The sequence below is a fragment of the Hyperolius riggenbachi genome, chromosome 10 (assembly GCF_040937935.1).
Source record: "Hyperolius riggenbachi isolate aHypRig1 chromosome 10, aHypRig1.pri, whole genome shotgun sequence".
Lineage (NCBI taxonomy): Eukaryota > Metazoa > Chordata > Amphibia > Anura > Hyperoliidae > Hyperolius > Hyperolius riggenbachi.
This window is the reverse complement of record NC_090655.1, coordinates 233,967,103-233,991,515: the sequence shown is the minus strand read 5'-3', so window position 1 is coordinate 233,991,515 and position 24,413 is coordinate 233,967,103. Positions and strand designations below refer to the sequence as shown.

Genomic DNA, 24,413 nt, shown 5'->3' with positions numbered 1-24,413 from the left:
TTCAAGATGGGTTTGGCACAGAAAGACAACAAACACATTTCCTGATACCCAGAAATCAGTTCTATCACTCACATGATTTATAATTTTCTGGCTATCAGGAATCAACAGAGAATCCACTTGATCCGGCCTGCGTAGAGCAAATTCGACAGACTAGGCGTGTATAGACTCATTTAATACAGAGTCGCGTGCTGCTTATGAATATGGTCTCGGATTTGCGTTGCACCCATCTGGGGCGGAATTACACAAATTATTAATAATTGGTACATTCCTTGCTCCAAGTCTGTGGGTGGTACCTTGCCTGCCAGGAGGTAACCCTGCCTCAAACACACCTACTTTCCAGGTAGTGACCGCCCCAAAACTCTGGTCAGTAAAAAGCGTTTGCAAGGAACTCCTCCCAGTTCTTCAATTCCCATCTACCAGGAAGGTCTAGACATGTGCTCAAGGAGAACCGGGCGCATGTTGTGTACAAAGACTTTAACCTGAATGCCTACTTTAAACTGGACTATTTTCTTCATTTTTCAAATGGACTGCTCAGCTAACGAAGTAAGAATTTTCTGATTTTATTCCTTTTTATTTTTAAGCTCTGTGTATATGTTAATTGGTGTATATAACTGTATGTAATGCATTTTTGTTATTAAACGTTTAAAAATCGTTTAGCGGTTATGACCTGTTGCTGAACATACACAATCGTACCTATTCTCCTGAACTCGCTACCCTGTGTTTAATAGAAGTATACATTTATAACCCGTATGCGAGAACCCGGCCCAGACATAACGATCTGACCCAGATTCTTGCATACTGCTAAGGGTTAATATAGCGTTCTCCAAGTCCTAGTAAAATTACAGTAGCGGGCTGTGTAACTCGCTTGGTGGCAGATCTTTGAATTGTATATGTGTGTGGAGTGATTCGATTGGTATCAGAACGCTCCCTTCGCGAGTCAGTTCATCAAATTGCGAACGCGGGTTACCCTTCGTGATGAACAAATGACCGTGTAAGAGGATTTCTGACGCTGATCGATTTACCCCATCCGCAGACCGGCCTAGCGGTCTGTGACATTTGTTTGGCAGCTTATTGGGATTTGTGTATGTTCAGAACATCAACGGCAACGTTATTCGATTAACCTGCCAGAACAGATCAAAAATCTGTGGTCGATAACCGGTGCATTACCATTTATATAGACTAAACGTGTAGCACAGAGTTCCCCCCCAATCTCTTTTCCTATCCTATCTTTTATTTGGCAAAAATGGCTGCAGCAAGATACAAGAAAATGTCAGTGGCAGACCTAGTAAACTTGTGTGAGGAAAAAGGCATTATGACGTATAGAAAAAAGAAATCGCAATTGATCGAGGACTTGTTGCGACTGAATACCCAGCCGGAGCAGATGCTGGGGGAGCACACTCCTAGTTCAGACGGTGCTGTAACTGGGGCAGAGGAAAGTGAGCGGTTGGAGCAAAGCAACCCACTTCCAGACCCAGATGAAAACGGGACCGCGTCTGAACCGGTCGCTGTAACTGCTGAGGAGCATGGTGGCCGGCAGGAGCCCGCCCATGCCAACCTGTTCTGTGTTCCTGATGCTGGAATGCAACCTGGATTACAAAGGCTGTTGGAGACAAATCCTGAGCTGTACATGCAGATTGTCAGAGAAAACGCTGACAGAGCAGAACGAGACGCTGACCGCTCAGAACGCCAGGCGGAACGGGAAGCCTCTGAACGCCGGTGGCTTGCTGAGAAGGAGGCGGCAGAGAGAGAATCCGCCCGCCGACACGACCTGGAAATGGCCAAACTGCGAGGGCAAGGCCAAAATCCCTCGCAAAGTGCTCCGGAACCCCGGCCCACAGCAGGCCCGTTTGGGACTCCAAAGTTTAAATTCCCAGAAATGGAGAAGGGAACCGACCCGGACACTTATTTACACTCCTTTGAAAAGACTTGTCGTCAGCATCATCTGCCCCAGGAGCAGTGGGCGAGATATCTGACACCCAACTTGCGGGACAAAGCGCTTGAGGCGTTTGTGGACTTACCCGCTGAGAAAGACAATGACTATGAGGCGATAAAAGCTGCAATTATCGCCAAATACCAGCTGACCCCAGAGGTCTATCGCAAAAAGTTTCGCTCCCTGCAGAAAGGCCACGCCGACTCTTACACCGACCTGGAGAGTCGCCTGCTGACTGTGTTCAGGCAGTGGTCACGGGGCCTCAAAAAAGACTCTCACCAAGGTCTGGAGGACCTCATCGTGCAGGAGCAGTTGCTGAACTGCTGCACTCCAGACGTCCGGCAGTTTGTCTTGGAGCGGAAGCCGGACTCCGCCAAAACTGCAGCAGATCTTGCAGACACTTTTGTGGCCACCCGTGTTCCGGACAGCCGCAAACCTCCAGTCCAGAGCTGGAAAGGGGGGAGACCTATGCAACCCAGCTCTCCTCCCCCTGCTAACCGTGGGAATCGGGTCCCACAGCCACAGAGGCCGGATGCTGCACCTGCTACTCATCCGCCTGATGCCACATATGTTCCGAAGTGTTACCACTGTGGACAGCGAGGACACCTCAAGTCTGCCTGCCCCGAGGTGAGGACGCCGTCTCCAGAGCCTAGCGCAGAATCGGCTAGCGCATCCTCTACTGCACACGCCTACCTCGTCATGGGAGCAGCAAATCCTCGTTTTTCCGGAAATCATCAAGTCGTGGAAGTTAACGACCAGATCGCTGTTGGTTTCCGTGACACAGGCGCAGAGCTTACCTTGGTTCGCTCTCATCTTGTAGCCAGGGCGAATTTCCTGCCTAATGAGAGTGTCACACTTGTGGGAGTCGGTGGCGCACACGCACGCATCGCCAAAGCTCGTGTTGTTCTCGATTGGGGAAGGGGCCGCCAGTCAAAAGTTGTGGGGGTGACAGATGACATCCCAGTGCCTGTGCTGTTGGGCACCGATCTTGGCACCCTACGATCCTTTTATGAACCTGTGATCAACACCCCGGATTGCCAGTCTGGACCCACTCAGGTACTGTACAAGCTTGGGGTGGGACAGAGGGAGGCAGCAAGGGTAATGGTACCTAGCCCTCCTAGGGAAGGAGGCCAGGAAGCGGTACCTGCTTCTAAAGGACAGCTGTCTAATCACGGTTTGTCTGATTCTAAACCTGTCACTGTTGTTCCAGATACCTGTGTACATGATGTGAAAAATGAACGTAACTGTGATGTTAATGTTGTACCAGATGTTGCTAATAGATTTCATGCTGAATCTCCTATTACTAAAAATGATTTATGTTTAAGTGTGATTGCCTCTAACCTAAGAGGTAACAGTCTTGTGTTGCCTGGGTCATATCCGTGCTTGGCAGTGGAAGCAGGCCAGGTGTCAGAGCAGGCAGCAGGGGGCCTAGACCTCCCCTCCTGCTATGACAGCCAGAGTGCTACACCATTGCCTGCTGTTAACAAACAGCTGGTGGAGACAGGCCGCACCTTCCCTGTCTCACCCTTGCATGTTTTCCCCTTGCAGAAGCAACCCAGTGCAAAACTGCCCAGAGGTCCACCCTCTATCCTTCCTGGAGAAGGGGCAAGCCTCGCCACCCAGGTAAAGGCTGATTCGTTTTTTAAAATGTGCTCTAATGCCCACCTAGGTTGTGCTGACCAAAATGTTGTGCCAAGGTGTAGTCAGTTAGAGCAGGGGTATGCCACGCTGCTTCCAGATTCGCAGGCTGACACCCGAGAGTCAGGAAGTGACCCGGATGTCAGCCAACGACTCTCTCCCTTACAGGAAGCGCTACGCAAACCCAGCCAGGCCTTTAGCGGTAAGCCTGTTGGTGTGCATCGCACCGTCCGCAAAGCGGACACTGGGACACACCGGACCATGAGGCCTTATGCTTCTGGTGAGTTGTCTGAAGGGCAGTCAGATAAGAAGTCGAGAACCCGTTCAGTAGCTAAGCGGCGCGTAGAGCGGGTCTGGCAGACTCACTCTGTGCGTCCGTCTGGGAGGGGAGAGATGTGACGGACATTACGGAAAGTTGTGCGCAAAATCGCCATCGACTTTCGCATGGTCGTGCACAGTTCCTGTCAGTCTTGGGTAAATGCACAATAGATGTCAATTTCCCTCTCTCTTACTGAGTACAGTAACCTCCCCCACATCCTGTTGAGGTCAGGAAAGAATTCACAAGTGGCCAGACCACCTGGGGAGCAGCATTTGGTCACATAGCTCATGTTCCACCAAACCAGCTCAAACTGGTTGAACTTCAAATTTCCCTCCAAGCTTATAGCTTCACACAATGGGAACATTTACTTTATTAATAATTCAAGATGGGTTTGGCACAGAAAGACAACAAACACATTTCCTGATACCCAGAAATCAGTTCTATCACTCACATGATTTATAATTTTCTGGCTATCAGGAATCAACAGAGAATCCACTTGATCCGGCCTGCGTAGAGCAAATTCGACAGACTAGGCGTGTATAGACTCATTTAATACAGAGTCGCGTGCTGCTTATGAATATGGTCTCGGATTTGCGTTGCACCCATCTGGGGCGGAATTACACAAATTATTAATAATTGGTACATTCCTTGCTCCAAGTCTGTGGGTGGTACCTTGCCTGCCAGGAGGTAACCCTGCCTCAAACACACCTACTTTCCAGGTAGTGACCGCCCCAAAACTCTGGTCAGTAAAAAGCGTTTGCAAGGAACTCCTCCCAGTTCTTCAATTCCCATCTACCAGGAAGGTCTAGACATGTGCTCAAGGAGAACCGGGCGCATGTTGTGTACAAAGACTTTAACCTGAATGCCTACTTTAAACTGGACTATTTTCTTCATTTTTCAAATGGACTGCTCAGCTAACGAAGTAAGAATTTTCTGATTTTATTCCTTTTTATTTTTAAGCTCTGTGTATATGTTAATTGGTGTATATAACTGTATGTAATGCATTTTTGTTATTAAACGTTTAAAAATCGTTTCGCGGTTATGACCTGTTGCTGAACATACACAATCATACCTATTCTCCTGAACTCGCTACCCTGTGTTTAATAGAAGTATACATTTATAACCCGTATGCGAGAACCCGGCCCAGACATAACGATCTGACCCAGATTCTTGCATACTGCTAAGGGTTAATATAGCGTTCTCCAAGTCCTAGTAAAATTACAGTAGCGGGCTGTGTAACTCGCTTGGTGGCAGATCTTTGAATTGTATATGTGTGTGGAGTGATTCGATTGGTATCAGAACGCTCCCTTCGCGAGTCAGTTCATCAAATTGCGAACGCGGGTTACCCTTCGTGATGAACAAATGACCGTGTAAGAGGATTTCTGACGCTGATCGATTTACCCCATCCGCAGACCGGCCTAGCGGTCTGTGACATCTACCTTTTCTGTTGAGTGAACTCACCTCACTGCATTAACCTAGCTTTCCCCCCCCCCCCCCCCCGAGATGGACAAAATGGACAAACCAGGTAGAGGAAGAGGTAGAGGCAGACCAAGAGGAAGGCCACTTGGCACTGTCAGGTCTGTGCAAAATGGTGTTGCTGTGATTTTGTGCGGACCTGGACCAAAGTACAGTGTTCAGAAGAAGGCACGTGCCATCACTTCCCAAAATTGTGAGGATGTGCTTGAGTATTTAACACAGAACACCTCATCTCCCGCAGCCACCAGCGCTACGACAAGCACCACATCCGCTGCATTTGACACTTCGCAGGAGTTATTTGGTGGTGGTGGTGGTGGTGAAATCACTGATTCACAGCCACTACTGCAACAACAAGAAGAAGGCGCAGGTACACCACCTCATACGTCTGAGTTAGGTGGCGATAGTATGGACGTAACGTGTGTGAGGAGGGGCATGATGAACCACCTGAAGTTGGTGCAGTTGTGGAGTTGTCTGAGGAAAGCAAAGCTGGGCAGGAGGATTATGATGACGATTATACGGATGTCACGTATGTTCCCAATAGAGGAGATGACCAGGGGGACAGTTCAGAGGGGGAGCCAGAGAGGAGTAGGAGGAGATGACTCCATGATAGAAGCAGAGGGAGCTCATCCTCAGAAACAGCTGGGGGCAGTGTCCGGCGCCATGTATCGTCAGCTATGGCCAGCCAGCCAACATGCCCTTCAAGGTCAGCTGTTGATGCCACCGTAGTGCCATCACCCCAGGGGGGCTCAGCGGTTTGGATATATTTTACGGTGTGTGCCTCAGATAGGAGCAAAGCCATCTGTTCTCTCTGCCTCCAAAAATTGAGCCGTGGAAAGGCCAACACTCACGTAGGGACAAGTGCCTTACGAAGGCACCTGGAGAAAAGGCACAAACAGCTATGGGAAGAACACCTGCGGAAAAGCAGCACCCCTCAAAAGACAAGCCACCCTCCTTCTCCTCTTCCTCCTTCAGGTGCATCGTCTTCATCCGCTTTCTCCCTTGAACCTTCACAGCCACCCTCCTTCACACCGCCTCTGCCCTTGAGCGGTTCCTGCTCCTCTGCCCACAGCAGTAGCCAGGTGTTCATGAAGGAAGTCTTTGAGCGGAAGAAGCCAATTTCGGCCAGTCACCCTCTTGCCCGGCGTCTGACAGCTGGTGTGGCGGAACTATTAGCTCTCCAGCTATTACCATACAAGCTGGTGGAGTCAGAGGCTTTCCGTAAATTTGTGGCCATTGGGACACCGCAGTGGAAGATACCAGGCCGCACTTATTTTTCACGAAAGGCCATACCCAAACTGTACCGTGCAGTTCAGAGGCAAGTGGTGTCATCTATTGCGAAGAGCGTTGGGTCAAGGGTCCACCTGACCACGGATGCCTGGTCTGCCAAGCACGGGCAGGGCCGCTACATTACGTACACAGCCCATTGGGTCAACCTGGTGACCGATGGCAGCAAGCAGGGAGTACGTGGCTGTTCAGCGGACCGACTTGTCACAACTCCACGGCTTGCAGGCAGGCCTCCTGCCACCTCCTCTCCTTCTCCTCTAGCTACATCCTCTTCGCTGTCAACCTCCTCCTCCTCAGCTGAGTGTCAGTTGAACTCTAGCGGTGCTGCCATCTCCTCTTCCTCTCCAGCTACACAGCCCCATCTCCCCAGAGCCTACGCTGCATGCCAGGTACGACGGTGTCACGCAATTTTAGACATGTCTTGCCTCAAAGCGGAGAGTCACACTGGAGCAGCTCTCCTGGCTGCTCTTAACAAACAGGTGGAGCAATGGCTGACCCCGCACCAGCTGGAGATCGGCAACGTGGTGTGTGACAACTGCAGCAATCTCCTTTCCGCTTTGAATTTGGGAAAGCTGACACATGTACCCTGCATGGCACATGTGCTGAATCTGGTCGTGCAAAGATTTGTCTCAAAGTACCCAGGCTTAGAGGACGTCCTGAAGCAGACCAGGAAGTTGTGTGGGCATTTCAGGCGGTCTTATACGGCCATGGCACGCTTTGCGGGCATTCAGCGGAAAAACAACTTGCCGGTGAGACGCTTGATATGCGATAGCCCGACTCGCTGGAATTCCACCCTGCTCATGTTCTCTCGCCTGCTAGACCAGGAGAAAGCCGTCACCCAGTACCTGTACAACTACAGTAGAAGGACACAATCTGGGAAGATGTGGCCCAACAGCTGGACACTGATGCGAAATGCATGCAGGACCATGCGGCCGTTTGAGGAGGTGACCAACCTGGTGAGTCGGCAAGCTTACTTCCTGGAGCGTGCCATGCATAGAGTGGTGGATGAAGCTGTGGAGGAGCGGGAACAGGAACAGCTACGGCAGGAGGAGTCGTGGGACCAATTTTCAGCCGAACCACAGGTTTCCTCAACACCTGCGGCACCACAGAGGGGGGAGGAGGAGGAAGAAGAGGAGTCGTGTGGGGAAGGAGAGGAGTCAGACTCGGATGATTATGAGGAAGGTGTTTCTGTGGAGGAGGAAGAGGCGGCAGCGGCAGAAGAACAACTGCAGCAGCCGTCACAGGGGGCTTCTGCTGCTCCACGTTCCCGTGGTATTGTTCGTGGCTGGGGGGAGGAAGAGGAGTTGCGTGACGTCATTGTGGAAGAGCAAGAGGAGATGGAGAGTACGTCTGGATCCGACTTTGTGCAGATCGCCTCTTTCATGTTGTCCAGCCAGTTGAGGGACCACCATATCAAAAAACTCAAGGGGAATGACCTGTACTGGGTGGCCACGCTACTAGACCCTCGGTACAGGCACAAAGTGGCAGACCTGTTAGCAACTCAACACAAGGCGGAAAGGATGCAGCACTTGCAGAACAAGCTGTCAATGATGCTTTACAATGCATTTAAGGGTGATGTGACAGTACAACACAATAAAGGTACCACTGGCAGTATTCCTCCTCCTCCTCACCAGTCCACGCAGGTAAGGACAGGACGCTCCAGCGATCTCGGGGTGATGTCGGACATGCGGACATTCTTTAGTCCAACGCCTCGCAGTAGCCCTTCGGGATCCACCCTCCACCAACGCCTGGACCGGCAGGTAGCCGACTACCTGGCCTTAAGTGTGGATGTACACACTGCGACTGCGAGCAGCGACGATGAACCCTTGCTCTACTGGTTGCGCATGCTTGACCTGTGGCCAGAGCTGTCCCAATTTGCCATACAACTTCTCTCTTGCCCTGCCGCAAGCGTCCTGTCAGAACCTTCAGTGCAGCTGGAGGCATTGTCACTGAGAAGAGAAGTCGCCTAAGTCATGACAGTGTTCAGTACCTGACCTTCATCAAAATGAACGAGGCATGGATCCCTGAGGGCTATTGCACGACCGAAGACTAAGTCAGTCCCCACACACAGCATCTCTGCCTGCAGGCCGCTTGACTGCCTTCTCCGCCACCACCACCAGGGTCCAGGACTCTAGGCGGATTCCAGAATTTTTAAGGCCGCTATACTACTTTTTCTGGGGCGTGCACATGCCTGCCTAATTTTTCTGGCTGAACTGCAGGCGGCTGCAACAAAAAAACAAAAGGCATGTACATGTGCCCATCCCCCTTCGTGATCATTACCTTACCGCGGTGAAGGGGCTTGCGTATCACAAGGAAGCAATGACCACCGGCTATATGAGTGTCTCGGGTGGGGGTGGCACACCAAAGATAATAAGGTCGTTGTTTCATTGTGGTCAGACCAAATTTGATCAGCTGGACAGTCACTGTTCTGTCATTCAGCTACATCAGCCGGGCGACCATATAGGCTGAAAAGCCACCATCACCTGCACTCTCGTCATGGTGCGCACCAGTCCAGCACGCCCGTCACTACACAAACGGCTGTTTACAGTCACTGCATACCTTTCACTGCATCTGTGACTGCACATTATACCTGGCAGTCAGTGCATAACTTGCACTTGAATGGATACAGTTTTAAACAATTTAAAAATACAACCATCTACATTTTCAAACAATTTAAAAATACAACCATCTACATTTTCAAACAATTTAAAAATACAACCATCTACATTTTCAAACAATTTAAAAATACAACCATCTACATTTTCAAACAATAAAAAAATACAACCTACAGGTTCAAACAATTGAAAAAAAAGGCAAAAAACTTGCCCTCCGTAAAACATTCTTGGCAAATGCTTTCGACTTGGTTTGTCTTCCGCTGGGTCAAGGGTCCATCTGATCACAGATGCCTGGTCTGCAAAGCACGGTCAGGGCAGCTACAGCATGGGTCTCAGCAGACTCCCACTTCGGGGCGAAATCCAACCTTCATTCCCCGCCCATTACCCGTGGTGACAAACAATGGCAGACTTGCCCTCCATAACGGATTCCCGTTAAAGGATTTAAAGTTGATTCATTACAATTAGGGCCTCAAAAGTCCTCCTGAGTCCTGTATTGTTATTTTTGGTCACTACTTTGGGGCGGGCGTGCATGCCTGCCTGCTGCCCTCCTTGCCTGTGTAGTGGTAGCCGTTGCTCAGGCTCCACACCGGATTCCATCCCTCATTCCCCGGCCATTACCCGGGGTCACAAATGGCAGACTTGCCCGCCTCCATATGATTCTTGTGAAGGGAATGTGGTGTCATCTTTGCCCGCCATAATTGGTTCTCGTTAAAGGATTTAAAGTACATTCATTTCAAATACAGCAAGCCCTCGATAGTCCTCCTGTATTGTTATTTTTGGTCACTACCTCGGGGCGGGCGTGCATGCCTGCCTGCTGCCCTCCTTGCCTGTGTAGTGGTAGCCGTTGCTCAGGCTCCACACCGGATTCCATCCCTCATTCCCCGGCCATTACCCGGGGTCACAAATGGCAGACTTGCCCGCCTCCATATGATTCTCATGAAAGGAATGTGGTGTCATCTTTGCCCGCCATAACTGGTTCTCGTTAAAGGATTTAAAGTACATTCATTTCAAATACAGCAAGCCCTCGATAGTCCTCCTGTTTTGTTATTTTTGGTCACTACCTCGGGGCGGGCGTGCATGCCTGACTGCTGCCCTCCTTGGATGTGTAGTGGAAGCCGTTGCTCAGGCTCCACACCGGATTCCATCCCTCATTCCCCGGCCATTACCTGGGGTCACAATGCCAGACTTGCCCGCCTCCATAGGATTCTCATTGTAGCAGTACTGAACAAGTACACAGCAAGTAGAAAATGTAATTTAAAACAAAACGTAAGCTTTTTAACAATGCCATGGAAAGTTGAGAAGGCAGTCACACATTACCTGACATCACTGAGTGAGCGAGATCAATCTCGCCATGTTGCGCAGTAGTCCAGCATGGCCGTCACTCATGCCCGTTTCTAGCCCCGTGCGGGGCGTGCCACCGCCCGGGGCGCTGTTGGGAGGGGGGCGCTGTAATGGAGGGGGGAAGCACCGTAGCCGCGGGGAGGACAACCCGACCTCTCCCTCCCTCTCCCGGGCCGCCCTCCATGCTCCCCCCTCAGATATATAGTGAGCAGCAGCCAGGGAGGGAGCGCTGTATACAACATACCTCCCTGGCTCCAAGTGCTGCTCTCTCGCCGCCGGTCTTCTTCTCTCTGCATACACGCTTATACACACGCTGCTTCCTGTTTAGCCGGAAGCAGCGTGTGTATAAGCGTGTAGGCAGATGGGAGAAGACCGGCGACGAGAGAGCAGCGCTTGGAGCCAGGGAGGTATGTTGTATACAGCGCTCCCTCCCTGGCTGCTGCTCACTATATATCTGAGGGGGGAGCACGGAGGGCGGCCCGGGAGAGGGAGGGAGAGGTCGGGTTGCCCTCCCCGCGGCTACGGTGCTTCCCCCCTCCATTATGGGGGACAGCTACCTATCTAACCTATCCTGGGGGGCACCTACCTAATCTAACCTACGCTGGGGGGCAGCTACCTATCTAACCTATCCTGGGGGGCACCTACCTAATCTAACCTACGCTGGGGGGCAGCTACCTATCTAACCTATCCTGGGGGGCACCTACCTAATCTAAACTACGCTGGGGGGCAGCTACCTATCTAACCTATCCTGGGGGGCACCTACCTAATCTAATCTACGCTGGGGGGCACCTACCTAATCTAACCTACACTGGGGGGCAGCTACCTATCTAACCTATCCTGGGGGGCACCTACCTAATCTAACCTACACTGGGGGGCAGCTACCTATCTAACCTATCCTGGGGGGCACCTACCTAATCTAACCTACGCTGGGGGGCAGCTACCTAATCTAACCTACACTGGGGTGCAGCTACCTATCTAACCTATACTGGGGGGCACCTACCTAATCTAACCTACACTGGGGGGCACCTACCTATCTAACGTATACTGAGGGGAACCTACCTATCTAACCTATACTGGGAGGCAGCTACCTATCTAACCTATACTGGGGGGGCAGCTACTTATCTAACCTATACTGGGGGCACTTATCTAACCTGTATTGGGGGAACCTACCTACCTAGCTAGCCTATACAGGTGACAACTATACTGGCTACCTATATTGGAGACACCTACCTAAATGACCTATACTGGGGGCACCTACCTATCTAACCTATGCTGGGGGCAACTATTCTGGCTACCTATATTAGAGGCACCCACCTAGCTAACCTGTACTGGGGCACCTACCTATCTAACTTATACCGGGGGCACCTGCCTATCTAACCTATACTGGGGGCAACTATACTGGCTACCTATACTGGAGGCACCTACCTGGCTAACCTATAGCGAGGGCAACTATACTGGCTCACCTATGCCTGGCTACCTATACTGGGGTACCTATTCTTGGCTACCTATACTGGGGGGACCTATACTAAGTGAAACTAGACCTGGCTAACCTATACTGCGGGCACCCATACCTTGCTCCGGGGGGGGGGGGGGGGGTGTTCGCAATTTTTACACCCTCGCCCTGGGTGCATTTCAGCCTAGAAACTGCACTGCCGTCACTACACAAACAGCTGGTAACTTGCGGTGCGTTACACAGTTAGTTTGGTACGTCAGTGTGAAGCAGTACTCTAATTCCACTACCTGATTGATGTATACACATGCAAGATGTTTTAAAGCACGTTAGGCCTGCAATTTAGCATTCAATGTGATTTCTGCCCTTAAAACACTGTTTTGCGTCACATCCAGATTTTTCCCCGGGACTTTTGGCGTGTATCCCACTACGCCATGCCCCCCTCCAGGTGTTAGACCCCTTGAAACATCATTTCCATCACTTTTGGGGCCAGCATAATTTTTTCTATTTTTCAAAGTTCGCCTCCCCATTGAAGTCTATTGCGGTTCGCGAACTTTTCCGCGAACCGAACCTTCCGCGGGAGGTTCGGCCCATCACTACTTCTAAATACTGCCATTCCTTCATGGAATTAAGCTGTCATGTACAGTTTGTAACAAACACCTGTCTCTGCAGACAGCCAGAATGAGTATCATGTGAACTGAGAGAAATACACACCTTCCATCCATAGGAGGCTTCCTATGTCCTCCTCCTTCAGCCCGGTGCAGCGTCGTGTCCTATGGAAAACCATTGACAAGCTTTCGAGCTCGGCTTTTGCCGGTGGACCCACCAAGCTCGGCTTTTGCCACCAAAGCACAAGTGGGTTTGTGTTGCTGCACAAGCTATTTGTGCCTCCGCAGTAGCATGATCCCGATCGTGCACAGCCGTGGCCACGCACAGCAGGCACAGTGTGGCCACGCTCATTCTCATTCTGGAGCATGGCCATGAGCTTCGAGAGGACCCAGTGCTGGAACGGCGAGGTAGAGGGAGATGGGAGTAGCCTCTGGAGGATACAGAGGCTTCCTTCTCCCAAGGTAAGTATCTAACTTTTCTGAAAACAGGTTTACTTTAATAATTAATGCATAGAATGAAAGTGTGTCTTGGTCCAACAATAATTCCTGTCCCTGCCCTTTGTCAGTTGGTGTGCCACAGGGCTCTGTTCTTGGACCTTCTCTGTTCTGCATTTATATCCACAGTCTAGGAGCTCATCTATATTTAATCCTCTCAGTTTGCAGTCTTTCTCTTGTTCACAAGAAACTCCAATATCTTCCCAGTTCGGGTGTCTATTAATGTTTCAGTCAATCAGATGCCTTCTGCCCCACATCAACCATCCTATAACCCTCACCAATCTTACATACACTCTCCCTTCTTGCTTCTACTTCCTCCTCTTACACTCCACATATTCCCGATACCCACTCTCTTTCTACACTCCTTATCTGACACCTTTCACCCTTATACACTTCCCATCTGCTGGACACCAAAATTCTTCTTACACTCCCTATTTGCCTGGCACTCAGCCACTGGCCTGAGACCAATCCTTCTTTTACCATCATGTGCATGACATGCACCCACCAATAGCAAGCCTGTTATTGGGGACTCTGTGAAGTTAGGAAACACAAGTGGGACAGTAAGAATCGAAGACAGACTATAGGGAGCAAGGGCTGGTTCTAGACTTTTAGCTGCCCGAGGCAAACTTGTACTGCTCACCCTCAGTCACTCCATACATCCTCAGTCAGGACAGCAGTGCCACCTCCTCCCTTCTACTGTGGAAGTCAAATGAAATACTGCTGCTCTCCTACCTCCTCACTCACTGTCAGACTTCTCACACAGCACAACAAGCTGCTTTTCCCCAATGATGACTTCTATACCTCACTCTCCTTTCGCGTCTCCTCCTACTCTGATTGCTGTTAGTGTAAACACAGTACAAGCATGCTGCCCCTGTAATCTCTGTGCAAATGTTTCACCTTGCCTCATGAGAGAACCGGCCCTGTAGTGAGCAGTAGAAGGCTTGGACAAACTTTAGTAGACAATGGAAAACTGAGAGATGCTAACATATAAGGTACACTTTTAAATACTATATGGTGGGATGCTGTAAATTTGAGACATATTATGGTGGGTACTATCATGACATTGGAAAGCTGTTGATAGCTAACTATACCTCACCCTTAGTGCTCTGCCTAACCACAACAGTCCATTCTAAGCTCTCTTTTACCATTGTCATAACTAACTGTGCCCACTTCTAACATCTCTTTTACCTCAACTAATAACCTTTAGGAGAGTTCCCAGCAGTTCATGTGCTGATGACATAGAGGGATCCCATGTAGCAGGAGGAACTGATGATATGAATACACAGGATAGTCACTGGGTGTATATGCAGGGCCGGGCCGAGGCATAGGCTGGAGAGGCTCCAGCCTCAGGGCGCAGTGTAGGAGGGGGCGCACAATTCATTCAGCTGTCATTCCTAATTGTGTATGAAGCAGAAAGAAATAAGAAAAGGGGATACATAGCAGTGACTGCAAGCCAGATAACTAGATATTAAGGTGTTGGGGAGGTTGTGGGCCCTGTGGCCCTCTTAGTCTAATAGCCATCAGTGTGTGACAGCTGGGGTGGGAGGGATGGAGGGGCGCACTTTGGTATCTCAGCCTTGGGTGCTGGAGGACCTTGTCCCTGCTCTGTGTATATGTATAAAATATTGCATTACCTCCTATGCTGCCAGTTTCAACAATATTTCCCCTTGCACCTCATATACTACGACTACCTCCCCTGTCAGTAAGCTCCACCCTCCTCTACTTGTGCGTTTCAGCTACCAAACATACCACATATTTCCTGCACAATGCGTTCCAATTGCTATATTAATTACTGCCATCTTTTGGAGAAAATACAAACTGCCGTTCACCTTGTTCTCCAATAGAAATGTCATATAACATCCATTATCTATTAATTTGCACTCAGACAAAATTGAGCATACAGGAAGGGGTAGTATACAGGGTATGCAGCAAAGAGTGGGTATAGCATACTAAGAGGGTGGGTTTTAAAGGGAATATGTGAACTAAATCAATTAAAAGAACAAAACACTTGTGTCACAGGAAGCCCTTGTGGTCAGACCGCGAAATGCCTTCCAGACGGTGCCAGTGCACGGATCGTGCGAACTCTGGTCGCAGTCAATGCGTAGGAACCGTTGGGAATTGGCCGCAGACAAACCAGAAGGGAGCCTGTGAGGTACGATAATTACAACTTTACACACTATTCCAGGGTATCTGCCACCACCTCTGTTACCATGGGACAGAGGAGCCCACTGACTGTCTGTGCCTAGATCTACAAATAAAAAACGGTTAAAATACGCTGTATTCTGTCTAGCCAACAACAAACAATAGTAGCATCTCTTCAGAGATCTGAGTTCCGTTCCTGTGTATGCTGAATAATAGGGTAGCTAGAACAACAACCGACGATAGCGTCGGTTTATTGAAAGCAATATAAATAATTAATATATACAGACAATTATTAAAATCAACAATTATTAAAACAGTAATAGCCAGTATGAAATAAAAGGGAGAAAATACTTAGGATTTGTGGAAATATGTCCGTTCTGGGAAAACTTGTAGAGTTCCTTTTGTTCAGTTCCAGCAAAGTTTAAAATCCACGCAAACATGGAAAATGTCCTTTGTTCCAGGTTACAGAAGATGGCCAATCAAGATGGCCGCTAGCCATGTGTCCTTTGTTTCAGTTTAGACAAGATGGCCGCCAACCATGTGTCCTCTGGCTGGCAATGTGCTCTCAGGAAGGTGGAATTTGGAGAACTGAGGGAGGAGTCCCTTGCAACCACTTTTGAATAATGCCCATCTTTGGGTGGAGCCTCAAGTACAGCCCAGGGGTTGGACAGGGGCGGTGAGCCCCCTGGCTGGGTGCTCTATGCCCACCAAATATGACATTTGTCATGTCTCGGCTTACGCTTTCCTCACACACATGACCATCATATATTCATATTTCTCAGACTAGGCCAGTTCATATGATACCAAACTTGGGCATGTTTGCATGCCCGGTTAAAAAACAGTGGAATCCCCTGAGCTCTGGTTATGCCAGTGGCCCCAATTTAATATCAAAATAATCACAAGATCCGGACCAACAGAATGAGATAACTTCCACAGCTCTCCGATGTATGGTACTTCTAAAACATGCGTAAAGATCATAACTCTATGTTTCCCTATTCTGGCTGAATGGTTCCGCTAAGGCTGCCTCCTGCTGGGGTTAGCTTCCTTGGCTCTGAAAAGACTCCTGGTTTGTTAATTAACATCTGAGTGTTACACCTCTGGCTTAATTAGCAAGTCACAGGGCCAGGTTTCCTACCAGCTGGTAAAGGGGGGAAAAAAAACTGCCTTTTTAAAAAAACAGGAATGTCAGTCTCTAATTGCTTGCCCGACTACAATCAATGGCAATCGGCGCAATAAACCGATTGCGTTCTCGTTTCTCACGACTGTTCCGTGACAACTTGTAGGGAGCAAACAGGGGGGTAACCATTGGGGGAGTAGCGCAGGGAGGCCCTGAGCATTGCGGTGCTCCATCTAAGTTCTTACACACACAATAACCCCCCTTCCCCCCCTGATACTGGAGTACATCCTCCAAATCGGGAAAATACAGGGGTGAAGGGGTGGCTGATCAGTTAAGCTGCAGAGTGATTACATGTCAACCCCCAAATCTCATTTACCCCCAGGGTCACTAACTTAAACTCACAGATATGACAACCCTCCACCATGTTTTCCTAAAAAAATGTGGATAAGTAGCATGACCCTTGGATAATCCCACCCCCCCTCCCCCCAACTTGAATGGCCAGCAGACAGGGTGTAAGTGAATTTAAAAAGAGATGCAGAACAGCCAGATGTGTCTGTATTAGGTATTCAGAGGTTCCCCCAGGAATAGGTAGTCAGCGTTGTTCCCCCAGTGTAGATAGTGAGTGGTTGCTTCCCAGCATATACAGCTTTGATGCCCCCTTAGTATAGGTAGTCAGTGGTAGCCACCCTATTGGTAAGCAAAAGTGTACCGACCAAGCCAGTATAGGGAATCAGTGACAGTCCTCCATGTATAGGTAGCTAAAGGCAGAGGCGGCCTTAGAGTACATGAGGCCTGTACGAGTGTCATATGCGGGGCCTAGAGCCATTTGTGTAGGCCATATGCCATACCACCATGCTCACAGGCTTGTCCACTTCTAATGCAGTACACCTTATTATTGTTTAAAAACAATTAGGTTTGTTAAAGCCTGTTGTTTTTAAAGAGACACTGGAGCGAAAAAAAATGATGATATAATGACTTGGTTGTGTAGTACGGAAAATTACTAGAACATTAGTAGCAAAGAAAATATTCTCATGTTTTTATTTTCAGTTATATCATTCTCTAATATTTTCAGTTTACATACTACTCAGCATTCTAAATGAGGCTAGTGAACTTTTGAACTCTGCAGAGAAAAAAACAATACAGTGGCAGACCCTTGAGATAATAAGCTTCCGAAGACAGAGCTTTCTGCGACTTTGAAAGTCGTGGAGCTCAGTGGCACTTTTGCATAGATAACTGGAGTTTCTTAAAGAGACACTGAAGCGAGACTAAATCTCGCTTCAGGTCTTATATATAGCAGGGGCACGTGTGCCCCTGCTAAAACGCCGCTATCCCGCGGCTTAACGGGGGTCCCTTCACCCCCAACCCACCCCCCGCAAACCAGGGTCGGAAAAAAGGTCGCTGGACCTGATCTTCCTGGAGGCAGGGCTAACGGCTGCAGCCCTGCCTCCAGTCGCGTCTATCAGACGCGCATCGCCGCCTCTCCCCCGCCCCTCTCAGTGAAGGAAGACTGAGAGGGGCGGGGGAGAGGCGGAGGTACGCGTCTGACAGACGCGCATGGGGCAGGGCTGCGGCGGTTAGCCCTGCCCCAACCAGGAAGCGCTCCCCCGCTGCTCGGAGGGGGTTTGGGGGGACAGGGACCCCCGTTAAGCCGCGCTATAGCGGCGTTTTAGCAGGGGCACGCATGCCCCTGCTAGCTATGAGGTCTGAAGCGAGATCTATTCTCGCTTCAGACTCTCTTTAACTCTTCCTGTACTGGAAACAATATTAGACTCATGGCTCTGCTCCTAATGTTTTATTTCTTAGCTGTACTACACATACAAATCATTATATCATATTTTTTTTTTCACTTCAGTGTCTCTTTAAAGAGACACTGAAGTGAAAAAAAATTATGATTTTATGATTTGTATGTGTAGTACAGCTAAGAAATAAAACATTAAGATCAGATACATCAGTCTAATTGTTTCCAGCACAGGAAGAGTTAAGAAACTCCAGTTGTTATCTCTATACAAAAAAGCCATTAAACTCTACGACTTTCAAAGTCGTGGAGAGGGCTGTTTTCTGACTTTTATTATCTCAAGTGTTAGTTAACTATTTACTTTTTCTCTGCCAGAGGAGAGGTCATTAGTTCACAGACTGCTCTGAAAGAATCATTTTGAATGCTGAGTGTTGTGTAATCTGCACATATTAAAGAATGTTGCAATGTTAGAAAAAACACTATATACCTGAAAATAAAAATATGAGAATATTTTCTTTGCTGCTAATCTTCTAGTAATTATTCATAGTACACAACCAATTCATTATATCATATATTTTTTTTCGCTTCAGTGTCTCTTTAAGTGGTTAAGCAATAACAATTGCCTGGCTGTCCTGCTGATCCTCTGCCTCTTATACCTTCAGCCATAGAGCCCGAACAAGCATGTAGCAGATCAGGTGTTTCTGACATTATTGTCAGATCTGACAGGATTAGCTGCATGCTTGTTTCAGGTGTAATTCACATACTACTGAAGCCTTAGCCAAATAGATCGGCAGGGCTGCCAGGCAACTGGTATTGTTTAAAAGGAAATAAATATGGCAGCCTCCATTTTACTCACCTCAGGTGCACTTTAAAGTAAACCAGAGACCAAAGAATAGAAAGAATCAATACTTACCCAGGGCTTCCTCCAGCCCCATAAGCACATCTGAGTCCCTCGCTGTCCTCCCGCAGGCTACCGTTCAGCCGCAATCAGCCCCGCTAACAGGTTCAGTTGTAGGGATGCTCGTTTGGATTCCGCGGAAAAATGCAACAGGACTACTGCGCCTGCGCAGTCCGCTCCGGCCCACGTGGTGGTGATTGACAGCGCCGCTCGCTCAGGCGCAGTACAGAGCGACCTCATCGCCGGGGACCGGGACGGACCTGCGGCGAACGGCTGTGGGCAGAGCTGCGGCAAGGGACATGCTGGGAGCTTGGAGCTGGAGGAAGCCCCCGGTAAGTAGCACTTATTTTACTAGTTTGCCTGATGACTCCTTTAACATTCCCTGCAAATTTGGTGTTTCTAGCACCTATGGGGCTTTACTATTAACATCTAAAGTCGGCATTATACCGCATAGCGGTTACAATGCAGATTTTCGCTGTAATTTCTGCCGAATTGAACATGGATTTTCTCAAAAACTACAAGGTCTTTTTGAAATATTGTTTTTCCTCTTGTTCCTACTTTTCTGCTTAAAGCGGAATATAACCCTGCATTTCAACTTTGCTCTAAAACATTATTTACAGCATATTATATGCAAAAAGCATTTTTTTTTTTTTTACAAGACCAGCATTGGAAGGGTTGAACACAGAGGTTTCAAGTTCCGTGGAGAGATATGCAGAAGTTCAGATTGTTACATTCTATTTAGTTAAATGTATCTATTGAGAAATGTTACACACTCTTTGGCTGTCCTCCAGCTCCTTCTCAGTCAGAGAGAACGAGTCACATTCAACACTTAGATACATTTATGTAAACAAAATGTATCTATGTCAGCTTCGGATGCGTCTGCAGAAATCTCCAGGAACTTTAAAGCTCTGTGTAATACTTCCAATGCTGGTCTAGTAAAAAAAAAAATGCTGGTTGCATATAATATACTGTAAATAATGTTTTAGAGCAAAGTTGAAATGCAGGGTTATATTCCGCTTTAACATTCCCTAGAAATTTGGTGTTTATAGATGCTACAGAAGCTTTGCTATTAACCGCCAAAGTTGGTCACTGTTGACTGTAATGTAAAATGAGATTTCGCATTACCGATATGCAGTATTATGCTGACTTTAGAGGTTAAGCAGACAAATGGAAACAAGATGAAAAATTTTTTTTTCAAAGACTTTGTAGTTTTTGAGAAAATCGATGTTAATGTCAGCAGAAATTACCGCGAAAATCTGCATTGGAACCGCTATGCGGTATGACACCGATTTCAGAGGTTAATAGCAAAGCCCTCATAGGTGCTAGAAACACAACATTTTCAGGGAATGTTAAAGAGACTCCGTAACAAAAATTGCATCCTGTTTTTTATCATCCTACAAGTTCCAAAAGCTATTCTAATGTGTTCTGGCTTACTGCAGCACTTTCTACTATCACAGTCTCTGTAATAAATCAATGTATCTTTCCCCTGTCAGACTTGTCGGCCTGTGTCTGGAAGGCTGCCAAGTTCTTTAGTGTTGTGGTTCTGCTATGAACTCCCCCTTCCAGGCCCCTCTATGCACACTGCCTGTGTATTATTTAGATTAGGGCAGCTTCTCTCTTCTCTTTTACAAGCTGGATAAATAGTCCTCTGAGCTGGCTGGGCTTTCACATACTGAGGAATTACAGACAAGGGCAAAGCTGTTTGCATGAAGAAACGAGCAGCCTGAAACTTCAGTGCATGAGAACTGCAGGGGGAAAGAAACACACAAATGATCTCTTGAGATTCAAAAGGAAGGGTGTATACAGCCTGCTTGTGTATGGATGTATTTTCTATGTGTGGACATACTGTACATCAACCTACTTCCTGTTTTGGTGGCCATTTTGTTTGTTTATAAACAAACTTTTTAAAACTGTTTTTAACCACTTTTAATGCGGCGAGGAGCGGCAAAATTGTGACAGAGGGTAATAGGAGATGTCCCCTAACGCACTGGTATGTTTACTTTTGTGCGATTTTAACAATACAGATTCTCTTTAAGCAGACAAGTGGGAATAAGAAGAAAAAAAAATCTTTCAGAAAGACCTTGTAGCTTCTGAGAAAATCAATGTTAAATTCGGTGGAAATTACCGCGAAAATCCGCATCGGAATGCGGAAATCGTTAGCGGAAAGTGGAAACTGTAGCTGTAATTAGCGATGGCGGAATGTGGATTTTCGGCAGAAACGGAAATTGGCATTTCCGACCATCCCTATAATCAGTTGCTTCAGTCGGGGTCTTCTGCGCATGCGAGGCACTCTGGAGGATGGCGAGGGAGGGAGGCCTCAGTGCTCATGGGGCTGGAGGAAGCCCCGGGTGAGTATACAATCTTTTTATTATTCAATCTCAGGTTAACTTTTAAGTTACTCTTTAGGGTCCATGAAAACAAGCTATCTGCAGTAAAGCTCTGCTACAGAGATATGGAATTACATGCTCAGTGTTTCTCTCCCTCCTCCCCTTAGCTCAGCTTTTATTTCAGACACAAGCTGGGGACTAGAATTACTTGTCTGTGACCTGTCCAGTCCACCTGGACGTATTAGTACACCAACCAGTCAGTTGGGGGTAGGGCATGCAGAATGACGGTTCACTCTGCTGCCGCTGAATCATCAGGCGGCATTAAATACTTTTCCCCCTCTGAGTCGTAGCAACTGGGAGGAAGAAGTAATTCTGGGTCCGGCAATCCCCAGAACCCCACATTACCTTTACGTGGGCATGGACTATAGCATTGCAGTTATAGCTGTCATCTGGTGCCACACACCTCTGTGCATGTGCCCATATGACTTTCTTTATATACAGAGGCTTTCTACTACTTAGGTATCTCACTCTACTCCTGTATATAGATATACAATTGAGGAGGTTGAAAGTGGAACTTGGGAATTTGGACTCAAATCAGGCCTGGATTTACCTCACAGAAGCCTACAGGCACAGATGTCCTGGCACCCTGCTTTGCCCTCCATGAACCTACAAACCCCCGCCGAGCTGCACTGCAAGTGTGCTGGCTGACCCAGCTGCCACTTACTACCTTACTTCCCTTGCCCGTTTTAGGTAGCTATAGGTATCCCTTAGTATTAGGTCACCAGAAGTACTCTCAATATTAAGTAGCTATAGATGCCCCCAAGTATTAGGTAGCTAGAGGAACCTCAGTATTACGTAGCTAGAGGCAGGGACGGATCTAGGGGGGGGGGGGGAGCAGGCAGGTCTCTTGCCCCAGGCGCAGTTGTAGAATTCTTAAAAAGGCGGCAAAATTTGGATGGGGAATTGCAATTTAGGTGCCAAAACCTGACCTTTAGGCGCCAAAACCTGACCTTTAGATGCCGTTTTGGTGCCAAAACCTGACCTTTAGGTGCCAAAACCTGACCTTTAGGTGCCGTTTTGGTGCCAAAACCTGACCTTTAGGCGCCAAAATCTGACCTGTAGGCGCTGTTTTGGTGCCAAAACCTGACCTTTAGGCGCCAAAACCTGACCTTGCCCTAGGCGCAACTTTGTCTAGATCCGTCCCTGGCTAGAGGTGCCCCTGACTGAAGGGAGATCTGGTCAGTGGAATGCTGAGAGCCGAGTGAGTTACCTCTCATTTACACTCTCATCAAGACTTAGGGAAGGAGGGAGGGAGGTGCTCAGGGAGGGGAGTGACCTGCCTTTCCGTCATCAGGTGCCTGAAGGCATGTGCCTACAGTGCCCTATGGTAAATCCGGCCCTGCCCCAAATACAGAGACTAGCGTGTTCAAAAAAGTACAAACTGGGAAATATTAGTCCTTTATGGTTGAAGAGACACCCTAGTGACATACATATAGTAAAATGAGACAATATACTCTGTACAGCACTGCGTAATATGTCGGTGCTATATAAATACTTAAAATAAATCATAAATAAATAAATAATGTAGTAAATAAATTATTCAGGCTGCCCACTTTTACAGTAATTACCCTGGTTCATCAGAAACACTAACTAGAGCTATATATAGTTGTATTATATATTGACATGTAGCCCTGCCCTACTAGTAATATCATAGCCTAGGCTGTTTAACTGTGCAACTTCTCCTAGAGCATTCTGGGAGATCAGACTTTTTTTCTGGCTCTGGAAGTAGCCAAGCATTCTGTAGAGCCACAGCACTAAAGATGTGATAAACAGGGTGAGCATAGATTTTATAATCTGCAAACACTGACTATAGGCATGGCCATAAATAATTGATTAGTAAAAAATAAAGCAAGTTTTATTAATTTCGTAATTATGTACAATTATCAACAAAATCGGTGCTATTAGTCATTCTAAAAACCGTCTAGTTACAGCTACTGGACTGGCGGCCACCGCCCTGTGTGCCTCTCCGAATGCCATACAAGCGGTCTATTATCCGTCATGTGACTCGGGAGACCGCATATTACCGCACGGTAACAGGGTGTGGTGTGAGCGGCCTGCAGAAAAGGCGCGCTATACAGTTCGGGGTGTGGCTGGGCTGTGGCCCCTCCCTCTTGTTTTCCCGCTAGCGCCGCAGAGGAGGAGGAAAGAGCGTGTCTGAGGTGACTGACTGGCTGGCTGCGCCTCAGATGAGAGTTCCTCCATTTCCCGGGACAGCAGCTGCGTGCCGTGTGGTCGGTCTACATGAGCCACGTGCTGATTTGGCTGCAGGTGAGAAGGAGAACCATGCTGTGACTGACCAAACTTCATGCCGCTATTCCTACACCCTTTCACTCCCGAGCAGAGGAGAGAACCTTCTAGTATCGGTAACTTTATCTTTTCAAGTTTCAGGCGCATTAAAGGGAACCTTAATAATAATAATAAAAAAAAGACAAGCGCAGTGTTCTCCCTAGGTTCTTTTATTTGGAGCTTCTTTCAGCTTCCCCCATCTGATTTCTCGCTGTGTTACTGTCACCCCCATCCCCCCTTCTGATCCCTCCCTGTGTTGCTGTCCCCTCATGTACTCTCTCAAACAGCACACCACCTCAGTTGTAGTTGCTGCATTCTATGGCCCGGGTATGGGAGCATGGTCAAGGGGCGCATGCATCTTAGCGATGATCAATGAGGGGCTAATAATTTCTCCTAAAATTAAAATTTCATGTCAATTATATGCACAGGAAGTTACACTGATTGGTCCAATTTCAAGCTGCAGATAACTTACATGAAGTCAGAATGTTAGGAGAAATCATTGGCATCTCATTGATCAACCATAATGCGCAGTAGTCTCCATCTAGTCAGGGACTTAACCGAATCTGTCAGCGGCATAACATTGCAGATCGGGAGGACAGGGAAGGACCAGAAAGACTTCAGAGGACTGGAAGAAGCCAAGTAAAATCAACTTTTCATTTGAGGTACTGTTTAAGGTGGCCGTTAACTTTTAG

At 48.1% G+C, this 24,413-nt stretch overlaps 1 protein-coding gene and 1 pseudogene across 7 annotated transcripts in view; one reads left to right on the top strand and one right to left on the bottom strand.

The window, feature by feature from the left end:
- The window catches only part of LOC137536920 (zinc finger protein 665-like), a 43,263-nt pseudogene extending 19,521 nt beyond the window's left edge, over nucleotides 1–23,742 (bottom strand).
- Nucleotides 23,546–24,413, top strand: part of LOC137534830 (uncharacterized) — a 78,297-nt gene continuing 77,429 nt past the window's right edge. For 6 of the 7 annotated variants that reach the window (XR_011024384.1, XM_068256489.1, XM_068256491.1 and 3 more), the window contains exon 1: nucleotides 23,547–23,703. The gene's annotated coding sequence lies outside the window, so the exon portion shown is untranslated. Of the gene's footprint in view, nucleotides 23,704–24,413 lie in introns of all 7 variants that reach the window. The other variant, XM_068256492.1, reaches the window with a different exon arrangement.